Source organism: Camelus dromedarius, chromosome 26, assembly GCF_036321535.1.
Source record: "Camelus dromedarius isolate mCamDro1 chromosome 26, mCamDro1.pat, whole genome shotgun sequence".
Classification (NCBI taxonomy): domain Eukaryota; kingdom Metazoa; phylum Chordata; class Mammalia; order Artiodactyla; family Camelidae; genus Camelus; species Camelus dromedarius.
The window spans coordinates 10,451,222-10,468,375 of record NC_087461.1 but is presented as its reverse complement, the minus strand read 5'-3'; the positions used below and the strand labels follow the sequence as shown (position 1 = coordinate 10,468,375).

The following is a 17,154-nucleotide window of genomic DNA, read 5'->3' as shown; positions in this document are numbered from 1 at the left end:
CTTCAGTTTCTTTGCTTGTACTGGCTCCTTGTCTTAGATATAATGGATCTAGAAAAGTCTGATATTAATTACTAGTAGTCACTAGAATTTTTTGTTTATCATGTCAAAAAAAATGCTATCTTTCTGATAAACACTGGCTTCTTTTTCTTTATATTTGCACCAGAGTAGTCCACAAAAAATTTATTTCTCTAATCTGAAACCTAAGTGTTCTATCTCCTGATGACATCAACCAAAAAAATTGGTTCACTTATCAACATTCACAAGGTAGGGATATAAGTGGAATTTGGGACACGTTTATTTTATAATTTTGTTCACAAGACATAAAAGAATTTTCATGACAATTGTATCTTCATAATGCCATGTCTCTTGTTATAGTTTCTTCCAGTATAGATAATTTTGTTTTCTTAATATATTTACTTTGGCTTCTTCCAGATCTGCATATCTAGGAAGAAAAATATTAAATATCTCTTCAAATTGGATGTTATCACCAATCTGTCTTCTTTGTTAGTCCATCATTCTCTCTGCTTCACTCTCATTTCTTTTACTCAACTCCATTCTTCTCCCAACTCATTCTTGCTCCCAGAGAGAGTTTCCAAAATACATCTTTGGAAATTCCAGTTTACCTCAATTTTGATTTAGAATTTATCATTGTATTAATATCCCAGGGACCACTTTTTAATGATGTCAGTCATTTACACCCTAGTATGAATAAGGCCATGTGTTTCTTTCTTGCTCTCAAGATCTAATTTCTTGGAGAGGGAGAGAGAGAGAGGGAAACATGAAGAAAATAATGGATCTTGGAGAAGGGTGCCATCAAGTGGGGAAAATGGCAAAAGAATGGCAAAAACATTGAACATGAATTTCATTTACTATAAAATTTTACTTGGGACTGAATGTTATCCGCACCTAAAAAAAAAAAAATCCGTCCCAATTAGTTAATCAGACATATGTGCAGACAGCTAAGAGTGGACAAAAGAGAAATGGGTGTGATAATGTTTAAAAAAAAAAAACATAGAAAATCCTTTTTACAAATAATCAGCACAAATACTTCTGGTTAATCATGGTGGATTGGACAGATGCATTTATTTGTGTTCCCTCTGTAAGCCACACTAAAAGGATATTAAAGGATTAAAAAGGAACAAACCGACAAGAGCAAAGAGAGTGGGAGGAAATGACAACGGACAAAAGATGTCAACAAAGTTTGGAAAAGCAGAGGAGTGATACCTGATTTGGTGGTATGAATGAGGCCAAAACCCAAGACTGCTGGTAGAGAGCCAACTTCTCTCTGCAGAACCTTGAAAGCCACAGGAATTTGTAGGAAGCAGGAATCTCTGAGAGAGGGGTCCGAGGGGAGCTCTGACAGTCACAGAATTGTTTGAGAGACTTATTTGGACTCCCAGGTCACCTCCCTTACCTCTCAGGGCAGGTCAGCCACCTCTCCCCAACCCTTCTGAAGATTTGTTTGGGAGAGTGAAGACTGAAGATTTGTTTGGGAGAGTGTGTGGGTGATTCAGGGGTAGAGCCAGAGGAAACCAAGCAAAGGAAATATCTGGAGGAAAAGTTATCTCATAGAACCTTGTGTGGCTTACTATGCAGATGTGCATATTCCTAAGAAAGAATCATAGAAGGTTGATTGATTATGTTATAACTACATTGGGAGGAAAGAAGTAGTTTGTTTGGTGGGGGTCAGTAGGTGAGAAATTCATTTTCCATAGAAGACATCAAAAGACAGAAGAGAACATAAGCAAAACATTCTCTAACATAAATCATAGCAATGTCTTGTCAGTCTCGCAAGGTAATCGAAATAAAGGCAAAAATCAACAAATGGGACCTAATCAAATTTATAAGCTTTTGCACAACAAAGGAAACCATAAAAAAAAAAAAGACAACCTACAGACTGGGAGAAAATATTTGCAAATGATGCAGCTGACAAGGGATTAATTTCCAAAATGTATAAACAATTCATACAACTCAATAACAAAAAACAAACAACCCAATCAAAAAATGGGCAGAAGACATAAATAGACAATACTCCAGAGAAGACATCCAGATGGCCAATAGACACATGAAAAAATGCTCAACATCACTAATTATTAGAGAAATGCAAACCAAAACTACAATGAGATATCACCTAACACTGGTCAGAATGGCCATCATTAAAAAGTCAACAGATGATAAATGCTGGAGAGGGTGTAGAAAAAAGAGAACCTTCCTACACTTTTGATAGGAAAGTAATTTGGTGCAGCCACTATGGAGACACTATGGAGATACCTTGAAAAACTAAATGTAGTTATCATATGATTCAACAATCCCACTCCTGGACATATATCCAGAGAAAACTCTAATTCAAAAAGATACAAGCACCCAATGTTCATGGCAGCACTATTTACAAAATAATAGCCAAGACATGGAAACAACCTAAATGTCCATTGACAGATGATTGGATAAAGAGGTTATATAAATATACAGTGGAATACTGCTCAGCCATAAAAAAGAATGAAATAATGCCATTTACAGCAACATGGATGGACCTAGAGACTATCATCATATCATACTACATAAGTGAAATAAGTCAGAGAAAGACTTTTATCATATCACTTATATGTGGAATCTAAAATCTGATACAAATGAACTTATTTACAAAACAGAAACAGACTCCCAGACATAGATAACAAACTTATGGTTACCAAAGGGCAGGGGTGAGGGGGAGAGGGATAAATTAGGAGTTTGAAATTAGCAAATACAAGCTACTATATATAAAATAGATAAACAACAAACAAGGTCCTACTGTATAGCACAGGGAACTATATTCAATATCTTGTAATAAACTATAATGGAAAGAATATGAAAAAAAAAAATATACATATATCTGAATCACTTTACTATGCACCAGAAACTAATACATTGTAAATCAACTATACTTTAATTTTTCAAAAAGACAATATTAAGAACAGCAAACAAAAAAATCAAGAAATAGCAGAATAAAGGGGTTACTTGTAATATGAACTAGAAGAAAGCCAGAAAAATGGGTGTAGTTTCTCTCTGGAGTGAGATTCCAGAGTGAGAAGGCACATTTATAAAATTTCAACTACAACTGCAATTAAAAAAAATTAAGCATCATTTTTTGTTTTATTATCTGCTTTTCCATAAAACACATCCTTGTATGAAACCAAGAAATCAAATTTTTGCTTCAAAAAAAATGTTTGTTCTAAACTTTGACATAACTAAGGATGAAACTGAGAAAAACATTTCAATGTGAATCTTCTTTGGAAATGTTAGACTTTATTGTTTTTCTTCAGTTCTTTCTTGATTTTACTGGTTTCTTTGATTTTTGTTTGTTTTTAACTCTAAGTTCTATTTTCTTCATCATAATAAGAACCAAAATAGTAACTTTCCAGGTTTTGTGTTTGTTTTTCTTTAGATGACATGTGAATGAAATTTAGAAAATCTGAAGTTTATTATTTTTATTTTGAACCTGGAAGTTGAAGAAAGTCATAGAATAATCATAGTTATGGTAGTTTATGGTTATAAAACTGGCTGTTCTTTTCCTCTGAGCTTAGATAGATTCACTGGTGTTTTCCATTTAAGCAAGGTAAACAGTTTTTTTAAAAAGTGCAAAGAAAGAAACAAGAACAAGATCCTACACTGACAGATGTGCTATGGACAGGGTAAATTTTGAAGTCAAAATTTACTTAAAGAAGTAACAGGACAGTATGTGATAAACTCCTTTACAAAGGGAAGCTGATTGCTGAGGCAGATGATGTAAATCAAAGGAATTCTTTTCACTGACATATAAAGAAACAAAGAACTGGAGAAGCCACAAATACAGTTGATAATATTGGCATTCATATAGTCCCAGAATGACACTGACTTTTCTAGCTAGTTTGTGAAATTGGAGTCTGAATCTTTATCTTAAATTGATAAGCTTATCAAATTCCAGGCTGGATTAAAAAAAAATCTGTTATCACAACCCCTTCTCCAAAGGTAAATTTACTTTCAGCAAAGGAGGGCAGGTATTTTAGATGCTGGAAGATGAGTGTTAGAATGATTGTCTTGGATAAACATCATAATATTTATTTTAAATTCTTTTGGAAAATAAACTAGGTCATTGGTTAAAAAAAAAAAAGATGACAATTTTTCCTACAGTTACCTTTTTGGAATCTGAGTCAATGAGTTGACCTAGTACCTACCATTCTCAGTAAAACAAATGAAGGTTAAAGTAAATATTCCCACCCGAAGTGTATAATTTATGTGCTTCAAATATACTTAGTGACATAGTAGCATTTACACATACAAACACTTTTTAACTCTTTTATAGGAGTTATTTCAACTAAGACACCTAAGTTAGTGTCTGGTCTAGATCATTTCCCTTTCAGCTCTAAAATTATCTGGTAATTAATAGGAAGAACCTGGTTATTTAGGAATTGAGGCAGGAGTTGACTTTCACAAATTTTAAAAATCATTAATACTTATTTGGAAAAATTTCTGAAACTCTGGCATGGAGGAGGAGGAAGTGACGCAGGAAAAACAGATGTGGGGCGTGAGGAGGGCCGTGTCCCTGGTCTCGGTGGAGGCCCCAGGACGTACCCTGCCAGGTGTGGGTCCTTGGCTTCCCACAGGAAAGAATTCAAGAGCGAGCCACAGTTGAGTGAAGGTAGATTTATTTACAGAGATACATACTGCATAGAGTATAGGCTGTTTCAGAAGGCGAGACAAAGGCCATGAAGTTTGGAGGTTGGATGCTTTGGTTAAAGTAAAAGTAGGTATACACTCCATAGACAGTGCAGGCCATCTCTGAAGATGAGGGAGCGAGAGAGGCAGCCATGAGGCATGGAGTTGCCAAGTTTTTATGGGCTCCGTAGCTTCACGCCTACAAGTGGGAGGACTATTCCAGCTGCCCTGGTGAAGAGGCTGGGAGTCCCAGGAATTTGGCCACCACCCACTTTTTAACCTTCTGTGTTAGCCTTGGGACTGTCATGGTGCCTGTGGGCATGTTGTTTCTCACGCTAATATGTTACCATGAGCATATAATGAAGCTCAAGGTCTACTGGAAGTCAAATCTCCAGCCAGCTGAATCCTCAAGGCCTCCTGGGAGGTGAATCTTCTGCCCTTTTAGTGCTAACTGCTGTCATTCCTTGAATGGCTGTGCCCTGCCCCCTTCCCTCCTGTCTCAAAATTGTGTTAAAGCTGGCTTAGGAGAGGGAGATTAAAATGCAATTTAGTTTGGGGTTCAATGTTAGGTTTGGATTCTGGAAGATTTCTGTAATACTAACCTTGTTCAGTTTTGTGCATAAAATATCTCGAATACAAAGAGCTTGATGGCAAAGATGACGTGGTCCATTTGGTGATGCTCTCCATCATAATGACCTCTGTGCACACTTACTGAGCTCCTGCTGTGTGCCAGGCGCTGGGCTAAGGACTTTACATACATGGCGTCATTGAATCTTCTCAACATTGTGAAAGATAAATAGCAGTATCCCTATTCAACTAATGAAGAAACTAAACAGTTGGGGTTTGGTTCAGTTCTAAGTTACCTTCCCTTTAAGCAGATGTGCTTCCTAATTTATTGGTGGTAGCACATATACATAGAGAGAGGAGAGTCATTGCTTGTGCAGTGAGTGGGAAGTCTTCCCTAGCTCTCTCTCTGTCTTCACTAGGAGGAAATTATAATTGCTACGATAGTTATGCAAAGTGTGTTAATAACACTGTCACTCCTTGTTTTAACTAGTGAATCCTTGAGACTTCCATAATAGAAAGAATAGGATAAACCAACTCTCTTATTCCTGCATTTTGTTCATCAAACTCTTCTCCTACAATTAATGGGACGATCTTGCTGCCCCTTGAGTCCGCCTCAACCCATTCCCCCCCAAGGGTGATGTGCAGTTCTTATGTATGTTGCATGGCTGTTTGGTTGTCATATTAATTTCCAGCACCTCAAAACACTGTCCTGATGAGCTTCCCTGTAGAACTGCCTCTAGCACTAGAGCAAGGTCTGCTCTCAGATACTCCTTTCAATTTTTCACATGTAGGTTTAATTAAATTTTATTTATTTAATTGACTGTTCAGAGCATTTGGAGCCCTCTAAAAATGCAGCGTGTGGACCAGAAGAAAGATTAGATAGAATCTTCCTCCAGGAAATCAGACCATGCTTACTGAGGAAGGCATTCAGTACACACTGGGGAGAGGTTCCAAAAGGCTTCTACCCCATGTTAGAAATTGACACATGGTATACATGTATATTATACTTAGAACTTTAAAATTGGTGTACTTGAAATATGATTGAGTTAGTTGATATATATACATGTATATCAGAAAAAATATATATACACTTAATGTTTCTGAATAGATTTATTTTTAAATGATTTGAAAAATTTTTTTCAAGCCAAAGGTGATCTTTTTATAATATGAAGAGTGATTATTTAATTTTCTACATATTGTTTAAAAAATTAAGTATGTTCTATAATAGGCTCTCCTAAAAAGAAGCAACTATTATTTTTAATGATTACCATGTAAGATATATTAAAATGTACAAAAGTTTGCAAATGAAAGTATAGTACATTTCTTGGATAAATGTCATATTTTTATATACCATGAAATTTAAGTGGTACTAACTAAAAGCGTTTATGATATGTGTAATCCCGGGTAATCCTCAGAATTTTAAACCTGCAACATATTTGAAATCCATCAAAGTTGAACTTATTCAAAGTTTTATAATGAAAACTTGTTGCTAAACTCTTGCGTCAGTGGCTCTGAATGATGTGCTCTCACATGGCTTTGGTTTGTTTCAAATTGAAAGAAATGAATCTGTAGGAGCCCTTTACCTAGTGTTACTATTTAAGTCAAGAAATTCAGCTCTAGAGAACAACTGCAGTTATTTTCAGTTTTGATTCTGAAATGGTGATGAGGTAACCCTGCTCACCACACTGTCCTGTTACACCAGCGCCTGTAACTATGGAAACACATTTGGTTGCCTGACTAATGTTAGTTGGATAACTATTTAGCATATCATAACATTTAGCCCTGTTGTCTGTCTGTTTTCCAACTTTGCTATGTAACGATGGTGGTATTTATTTTTCTAAGTATTTGTTTCTTTGCGTGCTTCGTGGTGTTGGTATCTGGTCCATAGAACTTACTTTGGCCAGCTAACACAGAAACAATTTACTAGATTCATCATGAGTACCTAATAAATTACTGTTGGTGAAAGGAGTACTTAATTAGCTCTAATCTCCACAGTAAGGATCATTAGCGTTTAATGAGAATTAATAATTTCATAAGACATGGAAATATATTGCCCCAAGCCAAATAGTTTATAACCACAGTATTGCAAATTGCTATTTAAAATTAATGAGTGACATTTTCACATATTGTTAGATGATCTATAATATTTTTATGTTACACCTCTAGGTCCAATAGAATGTATACTGAGGTCATGTAATTTCATTGTGAGTCATTATAGTTAACCAGACTTGAGCTTCCATCTTCCTGTGAAATGCTGCCCTTCTTTTTCTGGCCAACTTCTACTTCAGTTTAAATACCTCTTCCTTCAAGAAGCTTTCTCTGATTCCCTGCGTCCATCCATCCCCTCATTTTCACAGTGCCTTGTCCCTTTGAGAACACTTACTGCCATTTGTCAACCTGTATTTACCTGTGTGTTTCTATGTGGTTGGTGTTTCTCTCTGTGTATGATTACAAGTGTCACAAAGGGCAGAAGAACAAAGGTGACTGATTTAATGAATGAAGAAACTGCCAGTGTGCCTAAATGAAAAAAGAATATGAAAATGAATGTATGTGTGTAAACGTATGACTGAAACAGTATGCTGTACACTAGAAACTGACACAGCATCGTAAACTGACTATACTTCAATTAAAAAATAATTCTTTTAAAAAAGAGAAGTTGCTAGTGTGAAGGACACCAGATACCCCCAAAGTCTCATTTTTTCTCCATTCCCCATGAATATAGCAAGGATTAGTTGGGCAGATCAGGTCTAATCATCTTGAAAGTTTCAACAGCTAATGTTGGAATACACTTAGAAGTCCTAGGCTATGTTGCCTAATGTTAACTCAGTCTTTGGCCTCAAAAAATACTTACATAAAACCTTACACCTTTCCAGTTAACATCATTTACTGTTGCTTATGGTATTGAATAAAGGTCAGTTCTGATTGTTTTTCTCCTTCAGCCACCATTCTGATGAATAGAGTGGTAAAACTTAAAATAAACCTGCATGTCACCTTACCTGTGGATCAGGGGAGTGTCTGAAGGTTCAGAAGTTGTTATGTGTACTCATTGAAAGCAGCTGACACTGCCCTGCATGACTCTTCCATGGCGTCCTGAGTTTTAGCAGAATTATTCCAAGAAGATGCCTTGTTTGTGTGAGAAATTTAACTTTTACAAAATGTCCTTAGGCTGAAATTCATATTAAGACAGAGAAAATTGCCTCTCTATCCTAGTTTGAGAAGATCACCATTTTAAATAGGGCCCAGTGACAAGATGATGGATCCTTTGTTATGACACATAATCCCTGCATCTTAATTTGACAGAGTCTTATTTCTGCTCACCTCCAGATGGTCCTCCTCTTTCCATCTTACACAGTGTTGCCATTTTGTCTTCCTGAAATGCAGCTATGATCACACCATGTCTCCTCCTAACCCCCCAAAGCCTCAGAAGATCCCCCCTGGCTTCAGGATATGACCCTTGAGGCTGTCACGACCTGACCCTAACCAACATTTCCGATCTTAAAATCCTCCCTTCAGTAAGTCCTGCCCTTGGCTCAAACCAAACACATGCCTTTCCTTCCCCACCAGCTACATTTTCCCAGCTCTGTGTCATTGCTCCTCTTGCTGGTGACAGCCATCTCCTTTATCTCCACATTCCAAATCCTACTATACTTCAAGGACAAGTTTAGCTGTCTTGTCCTTCAGGGAGCTGTCCTAAGCGCCTGAGCCTTGTCACCACCCCTCCCTCCCCCCAGTCTGCAATAGCTTTTTGTATCCCTGTCTTACTGCGTGACTTTCTACCCTGTCTTACGCTTATTAATATTCATTACTTACATCTATATCTAATTTGCCTTACTTTGAAAAATGATCATGGAGAGTTGGGTTTCTGCTTCATTTTCTCATCTCCCAAAGTGCTTACTGTAGTTCTAGATTGGCAGGATGCTGAGCACTGAAGGAATTAACTAGGAAATAAATGCTGTAACGCAGTAGCGACATGATTTTAGTTTCAGTGTTTATCTGTTTTATATTGCGGTGTACTTCATACACATGTGCTAACATCTTGGTGTATTTATTTTGTATAAAATTTGCTAAGCCAAGAATGGCAAATACAGGGGGTCAGGACATGCCACACCACAGCGTCCCACTTTGGTGTATTGGATATTTTGAACCGAAGGCACTTGAGAAACAGAAGGTGCAGGAAGGGCTGTCTGTCCTCTTCCTTTCTTCCTAAAAGCAAGGCGTGCTTTTCCTGTGGAAAAGGTACCCTCCCCATAGCAGAAAGAGAAGAACATTCTAATCACCCAAGACAGGAAATGGATGTTGAGATGAATCTGTGAAAATATCTGACTACAATAACCCTTACCTTTCATTACCTTTCCCCATTTATTTCCTAGACACTTTCCCACAGTTTGCTACCCCTAGTCCCAACCCCCTTTTCCTTTGTCATATCAAGTCTCCATCATTTCTCACTCTTTGCTAAAATGACGTATGAACTCTTAGGCCTACCCATTTCTTTGGGTCTTTGTTTCTTTTACTTGACACCCTCTCTGTACACCAAGAAATAGTAACATCAAATAGAATGTGTAAGCTTTTCTCCTGTTAACCTGTCTTTTGTCACTTTAATTCTCAGGCCCAGTCACAGAACCTAAGAGGGTAGGAGAAAAGTTTTTATTCCCCACACAAACATTTTATAACCAAGACATATCTTTTTCTTTCCCTAAATCCTTGAGAACCCTGGAGTATGTGTGTGTGTGTGTGTGTGTTTTGCTTGTGAAGGAGTCCTGATAATAAAGCCTCTAAGCATAGTACACAGTGATGGAGGGGATTCTGCTTGGACTTGTGCAGCTGTAATAATTTGCTAAGCCACTGAGGTCAGGTACTCACCCTACAGATCTACCTGGTGTCTTTCACAGCCTCAGTGATGGCTCCTATCACCTTAGTTCAGTCACAATGTTACCTTCCAGAGTATCAGTTCTGCATTTCCACTATATATGCTAAAATTCGATGTCTTGCTAATAGTTCAAACTCAACATCTTTAATACTGAACTCATCTGTTTTCTGTTCCTTACCTCCTAACCTACTTATCTTGACTTAACCAAGCTCAGGACCCCATTACTGTCTCTAAAGAATGTTGGAATAACTGCCTCACTTATGTCTCCCCCGTGCCATCCATATTGCATTCTCCTGTCACATGAACTGCCCTCCATATCATCAATCACGTTACCTTTCTTCAAAAATGTTCCCCTGTACAGGTTTGTGTTTAAATGCCCAGCATGGACTTCAGGATCCTTGACAAGGAGGGAACCACTATGACATTAGGAGGCATGGCTAAGTCTACACAACCACGGGGTGATTTTCCAGTAATTTCTATATCATTTGGGACAACTTGGTGAGGCAGGCCAGACTCAGCCATCACCCTGGCTTTTGTCTCTCTGTGGCTAAGCTGACCGTGATCAGAAAAGAAACAAGCGTGTTCTGACTTTTGTAACGTTTGATGATATGGTTTACTCATAAATATTTAAGTCCCACACCGTGTCAGCTCAACACACTACCAGCAAGCTTATTTTTAAGTCTTATGTGTAGAGGAAAAGAGTTCAATGGAAATCTGAGTCAAAATTTCCTCAAGAGTAAACCTGTGGGGTGGGGAAAGGGTAGGGGAGGAAGGCAGATAGTGTGAAACAGCTGCTTCCCAGGGTTCTTTTTCCTCCTGTGATTTAGTTCGTCTCCCTGTATTGATCACATTTGAGCTTCTCTTTACTTTGCCTGAGAAATTGCAGCTCTAGTCAGACACTGACCAACCCTTAGGAGAAAATTGTAAACATGGTATGAAGGAGAAAAAAACTTCCTATAAGGCTCACACTTGGGTTTTTTTTTTTTTTTTTTTGAGGGGAGGAGTGTTAATTAGGTTTATTTATTTAATTAGTTCTTTTTAATGGTGGTATTGGGGATTAAACCCAGGACCTTGGACAGGCTAAGCATGTTCTTTTATATATATATATCCTCCACCATGAAGGCTCATACTTAGGTTTTACCTCCACTTCCACCCAATCTCCAACAACATCAGTAAAGAGTCAGGGGGAAATATTGAAATGCTTTTTTTTTTTTCCTAGTGCTTGTAAGCCTCACATATCACATGATACAGTATTTCAAGATCCTGTTCATTTGAGAGTAACTCGGTAAAGTAAGAGACAGGCTTAACTGTTATGGGTCTTACTCGTCAAAATGTGACCTAAGATTTAGCTTCCTAATCTGATAGCTCTTCTGTTACTAAATTGTATTAACTATTGATGCCAAAGTGAATAATTTATAGCATTTGCAAATTCTCAGTTAACAGTGAAAGGAGCATCTCACTCACTGATAGTTCTTCCTGGTTTATTGATTTTATTCCATCAATCTACTGCATTTAGGAATGGCTATTCTTTAAATTTGTTCTCTGTTTTTAAAAAAGAGAGATGCATATTTATTTTATCTAAAATTCTTCAGCATGAATCCTCTCTTAGTGCAAAATAAGGCTCTGACTCTGTGCCTGTCTGATTCCAGAAGGTTACGTCTCCCTGAACCTTCTCCCCATTACAGAGTCTGCACCCCAGTGACAACAGCTTTTATTTTTTGTAGGAGTGGCTTAGAACTCTAAACTAGAATCAGAAATTCTTTTTGTTATGCTTCCAACTAAGTGTGCTTCTTTATGTATTGATTATATTTTCAATAATGTAACCAACACCCTCAAACTCACTATACAAAAGTTAGGACCTTGACAAATAACCTGAGTCTTAACCAGCTGGCCTCGTCCCCATCTCATCCCCTGCCTTCCCTGACCTCACGTAACTCTTGTCCTGAAACTTGTGTTCATACTTTCTTTTGTCTCCTGCTTAATATTGTTTTCTTACATGTATATATTTTCTTGGAAGAATTTTGTGTTTTAGTTGTTTTTAACTTAGAAGGGCATCAGTCTACCTCCAGACTCATCCCTTGTGTGCCAGTGAATTATTATGGTTTAAGTCAGTCTGAGGTGGATTTTTCTGGTGCCTGCAACGTAGTGACTCATAACTGATCCAATGACCAGGCTTAACTGGGAACGAAGGGCACAGTCTCCTTCCACTTTTGCTTAAATGAGCCAGAGTATTTTTGGATGACCTGCAGCCATGTCCTTGTGTTCTCATGTTTCTCATACCGAAATGATGAGAAGCTCTTAGGGCTAGTGGGGAATTCTCTTGCCACCCTCTAGACAGAATTGTAACTTGACTGTCTCAGTGTTAACATTGCCTTAATGTATGTGCTTTCCTCACTAGTCCTTCATTTAAGGTTTGGATTTAAAGATGGTGAAAGAATGAGCTGGCCAACTCAGGGGGCCAGTTTTTAATCTTCTTGCTGACAGTGAACTATTTATTTATTTATTTATTTATTTATTTATTTATTTATTGAACAAACATCTATTGAGTACCTACCATGTGACAGTGTTTTAAAAGTGACTTCAGCTGCTTCTGACTTTGGAAGTGAAGTTGCTGCCACTTGTTTTACTTCTGGGCAAAAGCCTGGATCTTTCCCTTAGTCACTCACATATAACACTATTTAAGAAGAACTTGTATTAAGAAATTAAGAGATAAACAACAAGTGTTTAAAAAGGAATATAAGTATTGAATTTTTTAGGCCTAAATTCAAACTAATAAATTCCAATCATGGGTATTTTAGCTGTCCTAGCTTCTGGATTTGGATAGGAAATGAATAAATCCTGTGCTTAGTTTCTTGCTCCAATTTATTTTGCTTCTCCTGCCATTTTCAGGTCTAGATTCAGGCTGCTCCTTATTGCCATCTCTAATCCTGGTAAGGAAAATAGATCATTGAGACTTCAAGGAAAGATTTGTGAGTGCATTTTCTGAGCCAGAGTTGTGTCTCATTCATCTTTATATCCTCATTCATCTGTTTATTCATTCAATAAATATTTATTCAGAGCACACTATTTTCCAGGCAAAATGCCAAAGGCTGGGGATGATGGGGTAAACACACAGAGCTTTCAGTGTAATGGGAGAGTCATATTTTAAGTAGCCACACAAATAAGTATATGTAATTACAAAAGGTAGTCAATACTTTGAAGGAAAAGAATGAAGGAAAAAAATGAAGGTTTAAATGAAATATTAAAAAGGAAAGAGCTGACTGAATGTCTAGAGTTGTGGGAGGGCTTCTCTGGGGGAGTTCTGAGCCCTGAAGGATGAATAGGAGTTCTCTAGGCAAAGTGTGAGGCAAAGAGCATGCCAGGCAGAAGGAACAGCCACTGAGGAGGACTTGAGGCAGAAAGCTTTTTCATCTTCAGGAAATAAAAGAAAGTACTGCGAGTAAAATCTAGTGAATAAGACAAAACCCTGGCTTGAGGAAAAAGAAGGGCTTGAAGAGGTACACTATGTTAAAGCTTTGGGATTTTATTCTAGGTGCAATCATAAACCAGTGGAAGGTTTAAGGCAAAGCAATGACATAACTGAGATTGTATTTTCAAAAAATAATTACTCTGGCTGTCAAGTGCAGAAGGAATAGAGAGGAACAGAGTAAAACAGGGGAGTCCATTTTGGAGGCTAGATTAATGATCCAGTGAAAGATAATGGTGGCTTAAACTGGGGAGTTTGCCTTGGGTACTGAGAGAAGGGCAATATTTAGGTTAGATTTTCAGAGAAACTCTACTAATACATCATACTTGTTCCAGATAAAATCATCATACTGTGTGTCCAGATAAAATAATACGATAAGAAAAATAAATTAAGGGCACAAGAATTAGAAAGGAAGGAACCTGAAAAAAAAAAAAGTCATTGTTTGCAGATGAGGTACATAAAGACCCTAAAGAACCTGCAGAAAAATTAGAAATAATGTGACAGTTTAGTAAGTAGTATTTACTTTTAAAATGACTAGAGGAAGATGTGAATATGGGAGAGAAGAGGGTGGCTAGAAAGTGGAGGAATATTAGTTAAAAAGATAAAAAGGAAAAGGAGAAGAAAAGAAGAGGAAGGAAGGAAAGAAGGAAGAAAGGAGAGAAAGGGACAAAGGCAAAAGCTGTTATGCTCCAAGTGGTTGAACAAGCAGGACAGGAAGTTGTGGTTGGAAGGGGGCATAAATGAATTAGGTTTTGATATGATGCAGTTCCTGACTGATCTAGGTGTGACTTGGCAGTAGGTTATTGAGGTGGAACAGGGGAAGTCACGAACGAGGAGGCATTCAAGGAATTGAATGACTAGCTGGTGAGTCATCAAGGCTTGTGTTGAAATGACTCAGGATGGTGGCAGGAACTGGAGCTGAGGAAGCCTGAAGCCAAGCACTTAGTCTTTTATGAATGAGGGGCAGCAGATGATTGCTTTGGGGAGTGGGAGAGGGAGGTATAAATAGATGGCTGATTCTCCAAGGAGCAGGAGTTTTGCAAAGGGAAGAGGATATAATGTGCGGGGAGTGGCTGGAGGGAGGAGGGAGGATGTTTAGGTAGGCCTTTCACTTGAGGTGACTGGGACATCTATGATTTGGTTATAGCAAGAAACTGAGAAGAGAAGATGATAAAAATATAGATCAGAATTTTGAAGACTACTTGGCCAAGTGTCAATGCACAGTAGATGCTCAATATGTAATTAATAAACCAACCAGTGAATCATGAATGTGGCAGAAAAGCTGAGCCATCTCAAGCCTATAACCCAGCCCAATTTGCATGTTACCACCTAATGGGCTATTGGATTCAGAGTGCTTCAGCTTCACTCTATTTTAAAATTCCATTCAAGGGTGGGGAGGGTATAGCTGAGTGGTAGAGTGTGTGTCTAGCATGCAGAAGGTCCTAGATTCAATTCCTAGTATCTCCATTAAAAATAAATAAATAAACCTAATCCCCCCCCTAAAAAATTAAAAATTAAAAAACACTATTCAATATCTAAATGTATTTATACATTCAGTGCTCAGTGTGTCAAATTAACATGTTGTATACCTTATATTTACACAGTGTTATGTGTTGAATGTATTTCAATTAAAAATAAAACAAAACAAACTCCACTCAGTCATCAGGAAGATCGTCAACCCTTAGTTGGGAACACTTCCTTCTCGGACTTATTTCTATTATGGGGAATTGTAGTCAAAGAGGATCAATCTCCTCATCATTATCTTGTAATTATTATTCTAATAATGGGGCTCAATCTGATTCTCATGTTTCTGCCAAACTGCAGGTATTAAGTGCATTTAACAAGCACCTTATCTCATAGCCTCCATACTTTTCTATTTCTTCTTTTTACTTTCCTCTACTGACACCCTTAAATGCTCTTTTTAAACACATTTTTTAAATTATATCTTAGTCTTCAGACTTAGTGATATACTTTGTTTCTCCACAAGTCATAGTGTACAGCACTTTTAAAGTCCTCTATGATAGCATTAAATATTTATAAATCCACTGATGCAGTATGTTTCCCTGAGGGGGGAAATTGACCATCTGAGGTTAATGAATTTTGACTTTATCAGGAGGTAGCATTTCATCAAACCAATAATTAATAATAAAAAAAAAAGATCTAGTTTATGTTATGCCTTAAACAGAACCTTTGAAATTCAAAATGATTTTTTTGTTTTTGCTACACACTACTTCAACCACCTGTTTCTTAAACCATGCAGTATTTCTAAAAAAGGCATTTATAGCTCATTTTAATGAGTTTTTAGCAGCTTTATTGAGGTATGAATGACATACAATAAACTGTAGGTATTTAAAGTGTACAATTAGATACTGCAATCAGATAATCACTCCAGAAGTTTCTTCATGTCTCTTTCTAACTTATTCTCTCCATTCCCGGGAAATTTGATCTGCTTTTTGTCATCATGGATTACTTTTGCATTTTCTAGAATTTTATTTAAATAGAGCCATAGAACAGTATGTACTTTTCTTTGGCTTCTTTCACTCAGCATGATTATTTCAAGATTCATCCATACTGTTGGCCGTATTAACAGTTTATTCCTTTGTATGCTGGGTAGTACTCCTTTGTATGCTGGGTAGTACTCCGTTGTATGGATAGACTATAATTTATTTACCCATTTATCTGTTGATGGGCATTTGGGTTGTTTCCAGTTGTGGATTATGACCGATAAAACTACTATGAACATTCATGTGCAAGTCTATGAACATATTTTTTCACTTATCTTGGGTAAATACCTAGGAGAAGAATTGTGGGGGAAAAAATACATAACATTGTAAACGGACTATACTTCAATAAAAATATATACCAAAAAAAAAAAAAAAAAAGAATTGTGGGATCATATAGTAGACATATGTTTAACTTTTTAAGAAACTTTCAAACTGTTTCCGAAAGTGATTCTGACATTTCACTTTCCCACCAGTAGTATATGTGAGTTCTGTTTCCTCCATATCCTTGCCAATACTTGTTATGGTTAGTCTTTTTAATTTTAGCAGTTCTGAGGTGCACAGTGTTCTCTCCTGGGAGTTTTATTTTGCATTTCCCTATTGACTATTGTCATCAACACATCTTCTTTGGTGAAGTGTCTGTTTAGATTGTTTCCATTTTTCATTAAGGCATCTGTTTTCTTATTACTGAATTTTGAATTTTAAAAGTTTTTTATATATCCTAGATGCAAGTTGTTCAACTTGCAAATATTTTCTCCCATTCTTTGGGTTGTCTTAAGAGTGTTCTGAAGAGCCAAAGTTTTTAATTTTGATGATGCCCAGTTTATCAACTTTTTCTTTTATGACTTATGCTTTTGGTGTTATATCTAAGAAATCACTGCCAAACCTAAGGTCACAACATTTTTCTTCTAGAGTTTTTTTTTAGTTTTATATTTTATGTTTAGGTCTATGATATATTTTGAGATAACTTTTGTAAAGTTGTGAGGTACAGATCAACATTTTTTATTCATTTTTGTTTTGCACAAGGATAGTCAAATGTTCCAGCATCATTTATTGAAAAGACTACCCTTTTTTACCAAACC

The 17,154-nt window shown here is 36.9% G+C and overlaps 1 long non-coding RNA gene across 1 annotated transcript in view; it reads left to right on the top strand.

Annotated features, from left to right (window-relative positions):
• The window catches only part of LOC116150531 (uncharacterized), a 64,873-nt gene that overhangs the window by 18,128 nt on the left and 29,591 nt on the right, over nt 1-17,154 (top strand). The gene's annotated exons all lie outside the window — the stretch shown is intronic.